At 58.4% G+C, this 9,760-nt stretch overlaps 1 pseudogene; it reads left to right on the forward strand.

Moving 5' to 3' along the window:
- Positions 1-7,583: 7,583 nt before the first annotated feature.
- LOC123647001 lies at positions 7,584-8,228 on the forward strand (annotated as a pseudogene).
- Positions 8,229-9,760: the final 1,532 nt, after the last annotated feature.

Genomic DNA, 9,760 nt, shown 5'->3' on the forward strand with positions numbered 1-9,760 from the left:
GAAAGTCAAAAGAGATTGGAGAAGCCGCAGGTGGGAACAGGTACAAGGCTGATTGGATGCCTCTGCTGGCAAGTTCCCCCCAGGCTGGGAGGTTGCAGGTGAGCACCTGGAAAGCTTCTGCCCGCCCCCCGAGGGGGCTCTGACGGGTTCAGATGTGCAATCTGAGGGCCGCAGTCTTTCCATACCAGAAACGGAACAGAATGAAAAACCCGCACACATTCCTAAAATCCCAGCAGCTTCCATCCGACAAGGAAGTCCTGGGTCCCAGCTGTGAGTACCACCCTGAGGGCAGTGGTGGTCAGGGGTGTCGTTGACATTTCGTACTTGAGTGGACACGCTACAGCTGGGCGCTGTGCCTGGAACGCAGTGAGGTGGACCCGTGGGGGTATTTTAAGGGTGGGGAAAAGAGACCCCCCCTCCTGGAAGGCTACTTAGTCTGAATTTGGGAGAGGCACAGCCAGGCGATGTTTCACATCGATGATACAGCACAGCCCCCACCCGCCACAGCTGCTCACCTGGCAGCCGGCTTATTTCTTCTGTCACAGCTGCTGCGATTTGAAAGATATCAAATGAAGTAGAAAAATCTAATCATTTACTAATCCTTCTCTTCCTCCCCACAGTGACCTTTTGCTTCCAGCCACCAAATCCACAGAGAAAATCAACCTGCCGCTGTTGACAGTACAACCCAAAGCAGGTAGGAACGGGAAGTCACTCATGTTGGGGTCTCCCGTGTGCCAAGAACCACGCAGATGTCAGATGTCAGGTACGTGTGCCTCGTTGGATCTTCCCGGCATAAGGTAGGAGGTATTACTTCGTTTTTTTGCAGATGAAAGATTTTGGCCGAGAGAAGTTAACTAACTCGGTGCAGTAAGCAGTAAAGGTTAGCATATCAGCTAAGCACCCGGGAGAGAAAAGAATTCCCCTCAAAAGGATTTAGCTGAGGAGAATTTAAAGAAGGACGTATTCACAGGTCTGCAGGGGTTCCACAGTGGGGGTTAAGAGAACCGACAAGGGATGCTGAGGCACCCATGGGCTAAGGACAGCAGGAAGCCACTGTCACCTCCTGGGCTGAGGGGGCAAGGGGGAGGAACAGTGTTACCACTGGAGCCCAGGAGAGCAGGAGGCGGCCCAGGAAGAAGTACTGTGACCGTTGTCCTCCCCTGCCCTCTGCTCCCCTGCCAGTGCCTCTCCTCTCGCCAGCCGAGCCAACAGGAAGGTGTGAAAGTTCAGAGTGATGTTGTCTGTAGGGGACCGAGAGGGACAGAGAATGAACGGGAGATGGAGATGGGGGAGAAATGAAGAATGACCATCACGGGCAGTAAGCAGGGGAGCAGGAATTGGATTCTGAACTCATTGACTCTGAACCGGGGCCTTCTGCTGCCCCCAGAGCAACACACCCTGCTACTGCGCCCACCTGGGTGCCCCGGGCCCACGCATGGCTGTACGGGAAACAGCGGTCTCCACGCAGAGGCATACGTGCCAGGTAAGGATGCAAGCCTGGGCCAAGTCGTTCCTTCTTCCCATTTCTAGAGAAAGTATTCCTTTTCTCAAGAAGGAGCTGTGCTGGGCGTGGTGGCACGCGCCTGTGGTCCCAGCTACTTGGGAGGCTAAGGCAGTGGCACTGCTTGAGCCCAGGAGTTTGAGGCCAGCCTGGGCAAAAAAGTGAGACTTCATCTATTTATGAAAGAAAAAAAACATGCTGTTTCTGGTCAGGAAAGCTGCATCTGGGTCCCCTGGCCCAGCAGAGAAACGGGCCAGACATTTATTCCAAGCCTGACATTTGTGCGCACCTGAGTCCTGTGTCCACGCCCTTCCCTCTGCCAGGAATCTCATTTCCCAGAATATTCCAGGCAGGACCATGTCTCATTCATCATTGTCTCCTTGTATCCAGCTCGGGGCCTGCCACACACAAAACAGGCTCTCGGTGATCACTCTCAGCTGTGGAACTCAAACGCCTGGCCAAATAACACCCTTTCCTCGGGGCCCTGGGCTTTCATTTCATAGCATGAGTTTCCCAGAAGCTTCTTTTACCTTGTGTTACAGGTAAAAAATGTTAATATTGACTTTTTAGTTTGAGTCTCAGAAGGAGATGATACAACAATTAAAATAATGATATATTATGGGAGCTTAAAACATGCTGGGTGCTGTAAGGTGCTTCTTATGTGCATTATCCCACTTAACGCCTTGCACTGGCGGCCTCTTGTGCAAATCCTCTCAGCTACACCTGTTCCAGGTACAGGTGATTTGCAAGCAGCTCTGCACAGGTGCCTCGCAACAGCGTCTCAGGCCCCGGCTGCACATCTCTCGCTTCTCTCCCTGGAACTTCTCTGATACAGAGCACTGGACACCCCCGGGGACCCGCCCAGCCACGCACTCATGCATAACTGGGAGCAGCTAATGCCCTGTGGGGCCACCCCTGCCCCATGAGGCACCGATCCCAATGGGTAAGTGCTCCTACTGTCCGTCCGGCTTTCATATGGCTCAGATGGCCCTGCAGGACCGGCTGCCCAGACACCCATGGCAGTGGCCGGTTCCATAACGCGTCTCCATGTTGGCGCCTCGTCTTCCCTGCTTCAGCCTCCCCATCCCTCACTCTGGCTCCTGGGATCATAGCCCCAAACCAGCTCTGCCTTCAGGGAACCCAGGCTAAGACAATCCCTGAAGAGAGTAATGACAGAGCCATTCTCATTATCCTCGTGTCACAGGGGGAGGACCTGAGATTTAGAAAGGTTCAGTAACTTGCCAAGATTATACAGCAGGTAAGGGGCAGCACCACCGGAATGTATGGAATGTTCCTCCCAGGTAGTGGGAAAATAGATTTGCCAGGGAATTGTACTAGGATTTCTGGCAGTGTTGAGTGTTCGTTGAGGTTTGTGGCCACGAATCTGTAGTGAAACCAGTCCATCAAGTGATGAGATGTCGTCCCATGACACTCAGGAGCTCTGACAGAGGCATGAAGAAGGCAGGTGGAGGGTGGGCTGTGGGGCCAGGCAGAGCAGGGTGTACGGAGCAGTGGCTGAGAGGGTGAGTAGGGATGGCGGGAGGCTTGGGCTCCTGCTGATGGTGACCTGTCCAGGGAGTGGTAGGAGGATGCAACTCTTGACCAGCTCTTAATCTTTGACTCTAGGAAAGAATAATCTTGGAGGCTGCTGGCGCACAAGCTCCCTCTCTCAAGGCCGAGTAGAGTCATGCCAAGGATGGGCCAGAGGTCAGTGTGGACAGGACTAGGCAGGCCCCAGGGTGCTAAGGACCTGGCATTGAAGCCAGACTCCTGGCTTATTCCCACTGTGACTTTGAGCTTCTACTAAAACCTTATGAGTTGGGGAAAAAAAACAAAAACAAATACCTTATGTGTTGTTTATTTGAAATTTAAATTTAACAGGCATCCTGCATTTTTATCTGCCAAATCTGGCACCCCTAGCCCCCTGACTATGAGCCAGTAACACACCAGCTCAGCCATGGCAGCCTCTTCCTCCCAGCTCTCTCCACGCCCCTGGCACCTCTGCCCTCCTACTTTCCCAACTCGGCCTCCACTACTCCATGGGATCCACCAGCCACCAGCTCCTGCCCATTCTTTAGAAACACCCCCCTTTCTTCAGCCCTCTGCCACCCCTGGCTCCATGCCTAGACAACACTGTGGCAGCCCCCTAACTGGGCTCTCTGCACCTAGCCCACACCAGATGAAAATTCCTAAAACACATCTTCCATCATGCCACGCTCTGGTTTCTCAGCCTTCAATGGCTCCCCATCACCCACAGAAGAAAGCCCAAACTGCAAGGCTTACTGCAGCCTGTTCCCACGGGCCTTCCCAGACTGACTTCCTGCAGCACACCTCTTGCCACCCTGTCCTTGTGCCCAGAGGGCCCTCGAGTACTCCCTCTCCTTCGGCTGGTGAAATTCCACTTTCCCTTGAAGATCAGCTCAAATGACCTAGTGTCTGCAGAGATACGCTGACCACCTGGATGGGCTTCCCTGCCCTCCTGTCCCTCCTCTGGCAAAGCATGTACTGTGCTGCCTTCTACACCTCCCCTTACAACGGTCACGGCAGCTGAAATCTAGGGTTAGATTAGCTACAAATGCATCTTCTCAACCAGATTAGAAGCTCCCTGAGGGCAGGAAAAAGATGGTGTGTCTATTTCCCTTGTAATCTCTGGCCCAGTCCCAGGCCAGAGCCAGTGTCTGCTGACTTGAGCGTGGGCTCTGAACTCCTGAGGCCACTGTCAGAGGCAGTGGGCTGGTGTCCCACACTTGCTCACTCTCAGGTGGCAGACCATGGCTGTGGGTCCCCAGCATGCGTGCAGGAGGTGGGGCGGGACTGGCAGGAGGCTGACCTGGTTCGCAGTGTGGGCAGCATGCTCCTGGCTCAGGGCAGGGTCCTTTTGGGCATGGCTTCTGGGTGCAGGCTATGGCTCCCTGCTGTGGGAAGCAGAGAGGGTGGCTGCACAGGCCTCAGAAGAGGGCAGGGCCTCCAGCGTCAAAGCCTTGCCCAGGCTGGGACGTGTCAGAGGAGCCAGAGGATGTGTTGTTTCTGGGTCCATGGGCTACCCTCAGAGTAAGGGCAGAAAAGAGACATCCCACCACCACCTGCATCATCTCCTGATGCCCTTGACCCCTGGAAACCATCTCTTCCAGGTGCCAGAGCTCCTGAAGGGTGCATCCAGGGAAGGGGAGTTGAGGCTGTCCAATGACTATTTTGTGGTTCCAGGTTGCCAAAGAAGCCCAGTGGTCTGTGGGCATCGCGCTGTCTACTGTGTCTTCAGAGGTCCTGAGTCTAGGTGGATGCTCATCTCAGCTCCTCAGTCGCAGAGTCAATGCCAGCTCCGGGTTGTCCTGCAGGCCGGGGCGGAGCAGGGCGATGCAGAAGTCCCAGGGCAGCTCGGGAGAGCACAGCCATGGGGCGCACCCAGGGCAGGTAGGTAGGTCCCAGCCGCTGGGTGCTCCTGTCCGCGCCCTTGCCCCACGTGCCCCAAGGGTGGTAGGACCGGTGCCCGGCTACTGCCAACCCCCCTCCACAGCCTCCACCATTGCCTCCCCCCAGCCCTCGAAGGCACCTGCCAGTGGTGAACAGGGGACTGCCCAACTCCACTGGAGCCCAAGCTTTGGAGGGCATCTACTGCAGGGCACGTCCCGCCGGCCTGGCAGCCTCGAAGGCACCTCCCACTCCCCAATTAGCTTGGGGTGCTGGGCACCAACTCCAGTCGTCTCACAGGAGCCCTGAGGCCAGAGCCGGACCCTCCTGGGGGTGCCAGCTCTGGGGCTTCCCTCTGTCTTGCCACCACCAAGGATGCAGAGCGCCCCAGGGCTGGGCGGGAGTCTGGCTTGGACCACCCAGGGGCGAGACCCCAACCCTGCTTTTGACGCATTCCCCCTCTCTCTGCCCCACCTGCACCTCACCTTTTCGGGTAAGAAGAGACTTAAAAGTTCGTTCCCCCAGGACGTTAAGGCCAATGGCAGAGATTAGTGGGAAGATGGTGCCAACCAGGGGCGCCGTCTTTGACTCGCGCACGGCCCAGAACCCTAGACGCTGGTCCTTCTAACAGTGCAGGATCCGGACGCAACACTGCTTGGGCTGGTTTCTTTAGGTCCTGTCCCTGAACTTAAGAACGAAACAACGAAGAGTCAGAGGTGCAGGGAAAGCGAGACCGGTGCGGCCGCGGTGCGGGGGAGGACGCAGAGAGGACGGGCGCAGCCGGGTCTCCCGAACCTCGAGAGGTGCGGGAGCGGTGCCGGGAGCGAGGGTGGATGTGGGGGACTTTTCTGGCCTCGCGGCCACCCTGGGCCCAGCAGGCCGGGGCAGCTGGGGGCGCCACCAGCTGGAGGAGCGGGCCAGAGGCAGACCCTGAGCCAGCGCCCCAGGGTGGCTCCGCGGCCGGCCCGGAGGAGCGGGTTGGGTGCCCGGGGCGAGCCTGCGGGAGGGGCCGCGAGGGCCAGCCCAGGGCGGGGATCAGGGAGCAGGACCAGAAAGGACAGGGGCTGGGCCGATGGAGGAAGCTGGTGGCCCTAAGGAGGGGCCGCCCCGGCCAGAGGCAGAGTCCAGCGCCCCCTTAGCTGAGGGGCTCCTGGCAGGAGTCCAGGCGGCCTGGGAAAGCACCTGCCCAGCTGAAGGCCCTGCTTTGGGGATTCCCCCCTGTGCCCCGGCCTTCCCCAGCCTGCCCCTGGGAGGAAGGCGAGAGAGGCTTCTTGCTGCCCCTTGCTGCCGCCCCTGCTGCCCCGGAGCCTCAGCCTGTCCCGACCAGGAGGGTGCAGGGCGCAGGGTGTGGTCAGCTCACTGGAGGGGGTGGATTTAGGGTCAGGCCTGGTGCAGGGAACCCCTTGCCCTCTCCCTGAGCTGGTGTGGGGTTTGCAGGGAGACATGTGACCCAGAGGAACCTGGAGGTGGTGGCAGGGGGCCTGCTGCTCAGCCCCTCCTCCTAGGACTGCTGTGGAGCTTCCTCCCCAGGGGCTCTCTGGTGCCTGCAGGGTTGTGGCTGCTCAGGGGCCTGTCTCCTGGGACCTCAGCATGCCCCGGGGGGAGCTGTAGGGTTGCATCAGCCCAGCAGCAAGCCTTTGTGCATCTCCTCCCTCTACTCCAGGACTGGGCTCCCCCTATCAGGCTCACCTTCCCTGCCCCAGAGCTCTCACTCTGGTCTTTCTTCCCCATTGGCCCACCTCCTCCCGGAAGCCCTCCCAGGCCAGTCTGGCCACATGCTGCTTCCCACATTGGAACACCTGAGGCCCACACAGCACTGTCAGGCACTGGCCCTCCACCGTCAGCCTGCTTTACGCAGTGTCAGCCAGGACAGGGCACGAAATCTCTCATCCCCATGTACCCAGCACAGCTAGGGTGCTGCCCCTCACAGAGGGTCTCAGACCAGCTCCTGGCTCTTCTCTGCCTTGGTGTGCTGGCAAGCAGGGACTGGGCTGGGCTGGGGAAGGGGCAGTGGGAGCCTCTGGGCTGGGCTTACCGTGAGAGCAGCGTGGCGTCCCACCAAGACCACCGCAGTCCTGGCCCTCCCAGGAGTCTGAGCATCTCGGTGGCCTTTGCAGGAGACGGGGCTCAAGGTGAACCAGCCAGCGTCCTTTGCGGTGCAGCTGAATGGTGCACGGGGCGTGATTGATGCCAGGGTGCACACACCCTCGGGAGCCGTGGAGGAGTGCTACGTCTCCGAGCTGGACAGTGGTGAGCTGGCCCTGCCCCTGCCCACCCCCTGCCAGGCCAGGACCTTCTGGGAAGGAGAGAGGGAGGATGCAAGATCATCCACTAACCCTCTACCCACCATCCACTTCATCCCCCATGAGAATGGTGTCCACTGGAGCTGGGGAGCAGGGTGCCTTTGGGGGTGCTCAGCCACTAGTCCAGGACTGCCTTGCTCTGGAGGCCGGGGCAGTGCTCCTGAGCCCTGAAGTCCTGGCAGAGGCTCCTCAGGGAAGGCTGGGGCCCAGCCTCGCTCTGGGCCACAAGCCCTTGCTGCCTACAGCCTTGCTGCCTCTGGCCCCCAGGCATGTCATCAGAGTTCATCGTGAACACCCTGAACTTGGGTGTCACCATCGATGGCCCCTCCAAGGTGCAGCTGGACTGTCGGGGGTGTCCTGAGGGCCATGTGGTCACTTACACTCCTATGGCCCCTGGCAGCTACCTCATTGCCATCAAGTACAGTGGCCTCCAGCACGTCGTGCCACATTGGGGGAGGTCTGCGTCTCAGGTCCCCAGTTATCTGGAGGCCACATCATTCATGAAATATCCACAGTTCTGGTGGAGACTGTGACAAAGTCGTCCTCAAGCTGGGGCTCCAGCTACAGTTCCATCCCCAAGTTCTCCTCAGATGCCAGCAAGGTGGTGACGCGGGGCCCCGGGCTGTCCCAGGCCTTTGTGGGCCAGAAGAACTCCTTCACCGTGGACTGCAGCAAAGCAGGCAGGCTGGAGGGGGAGAGGAGGGCACTGTCCCAGGGTGGGCTTGTCTGCAGGGACGGGGCAGGTGGGAGCCAGAAGCCATCAGGGGGTGGGGGTTGGCCTGTCTGAGCGCGTCCCTCTGCCTCCCTCTCCAGGCACCAACATGATGATGGTGGGCGTGCATGGGCCCAAGACCCCCTGCGAGGAGGTGTACGTGAAGCACTTGGGGAACTGGGTGTACAACGTCACCTACACTGTCAAGGAGAAAGGGGACCACATCCTCATCATGAAGTGGGGTGACAGAAGTATCCCTGGAAGCCCCTTCAAAGTCAACATGATCTGAATCCCAGAGATGCCTCCTCCAGCCTCAGCCCCCACCTCTGGCTAAACACACACAGTCTCACACACACACACACACACACACACACACACACACACACACACACACACACAAACGTGCCACACCCAGATGCACAGACACTACAGACCCCTGCAGGGGGGAGGGAGTGCATGCCCACCGTGCCCTCAGGGGTGGAGGGCCTTGTCTGTGTCAGGGCAGTGTCCCTCCCCTGGAATGTGACGGAGGGCAGACTGGGGCGGGCTGTGGGCGATGCTGCCATACAGGAGTGGACAGGGAGCTGTGGGGCCAGGAAGCCTTGGGCATCTTCCTGGTGTCACTTTGAGCTGCTTACCCCCGTTCTCTCAGGTTCCTTTCTGTAAAATGGATATACAGCCCCCCGCCGCACCCCCTCCCCGTTGGGGTGAAGATTAGAGATTACATAAGAGAAGTAGTAAGTGCTCTCATACTTCCATGCTGGGCCCCTTGCTGAGTGCTCTCCTGGCATTAATTCATTAACCTTCACAAACTAAGAGGTGGGTGCTGTTAGACTCCAGTCACAGCTGGGAAAAATTAGCCAGGGAAAGTGAAATGACTTGCCTGAGGTCGCAGAGCAGTAAGCATCAGACCGGGATCCACCCTCAGTCTCTCCACTCAGCCCCCCAGAGGACTTGCCTTAGCCCGGAAACCATTTTCCTTAAACCTGGTGGGAATAGCGCTGCCACTTCCTCATTCCTTTTCCGGCTGGCTGGCCCTGGCTTTCCGCTCTCTGTGACCCCAGCTCCAGGCCACCGGGGTTAGGGCTCAGTGCCGATCACAGCCTTCCCTTCCCCCGGGGCAAAGGGCTCTTCACTAAAGCCTTAAGATACATGGAGAGTGGGCTGGGGGACCTTCAGTCCCTGCCTGGGCTGGGGGGAGGGGGCGGCTTCCGACTTGTGGTCTTCATGGCCAGGAGGGAGACTGCCTTGGCAGGATTCACAGCCCCGCCCTCAATGTCCCTCTGCCTGTGAGCTTGGGGCCCCAGCCCTTTGCTTCCCAGCTGCACTGAGGAGTGTCCCAGCCTCGCAGCCCACGTGGACAGCTTCCCTCACTTCCTGTGCCCGCTGAGCTCAGGGCCCAGAGCCTGGGAAGGGAGGCCTCAGTGTTTGGGGTCAAGCCTGGGGCTGCTGGGGTGGGTAGCGGTGGCGACTGGAGTGCAGGAAAGAAACGTAGAGGTAGAGAGAGGAGTACACTGGGTGTCCTTGATTTCTGAGACCAGTCGGGGCACTTACTGTCACTAATTATTATTTACTGAGTACTTACCATGTGCCTGCCACTCCCCTCACTTCTTTGTGTACATAATCTCATTTAATCCTCACTGCAAATCTATAAAGAGGTATGGGATCCCCAGTTTACAGATAGGTAAACCGAGGCACAGAGAAGTCAGTGATCTAAGGCCACATGGAATTGGCCAAGCAGGGATCTGAACCCAGCTCAGTCTGCTTCTGTAAAGAGGTGTTCCCAGGGCCAGGGAGAGGGGCTTTCCTGGAGCCGGAGCGTGGACTTGGGTTTAT

This window comes from Lemur catta, chromosome 11 (genome assembly GCF_020740605.2).
Source record: "Lemur catta isolate mLemCat1 chromosome 11, mLemCat1.pri, whole genome shotgun sequence".
Taxonomy (NCBI): domain Eukaryota; kingdom Metazoa; phylum Chordata; class Mammalia; order Primates; family Lemuridae; genus Lemur; species Lemur catta.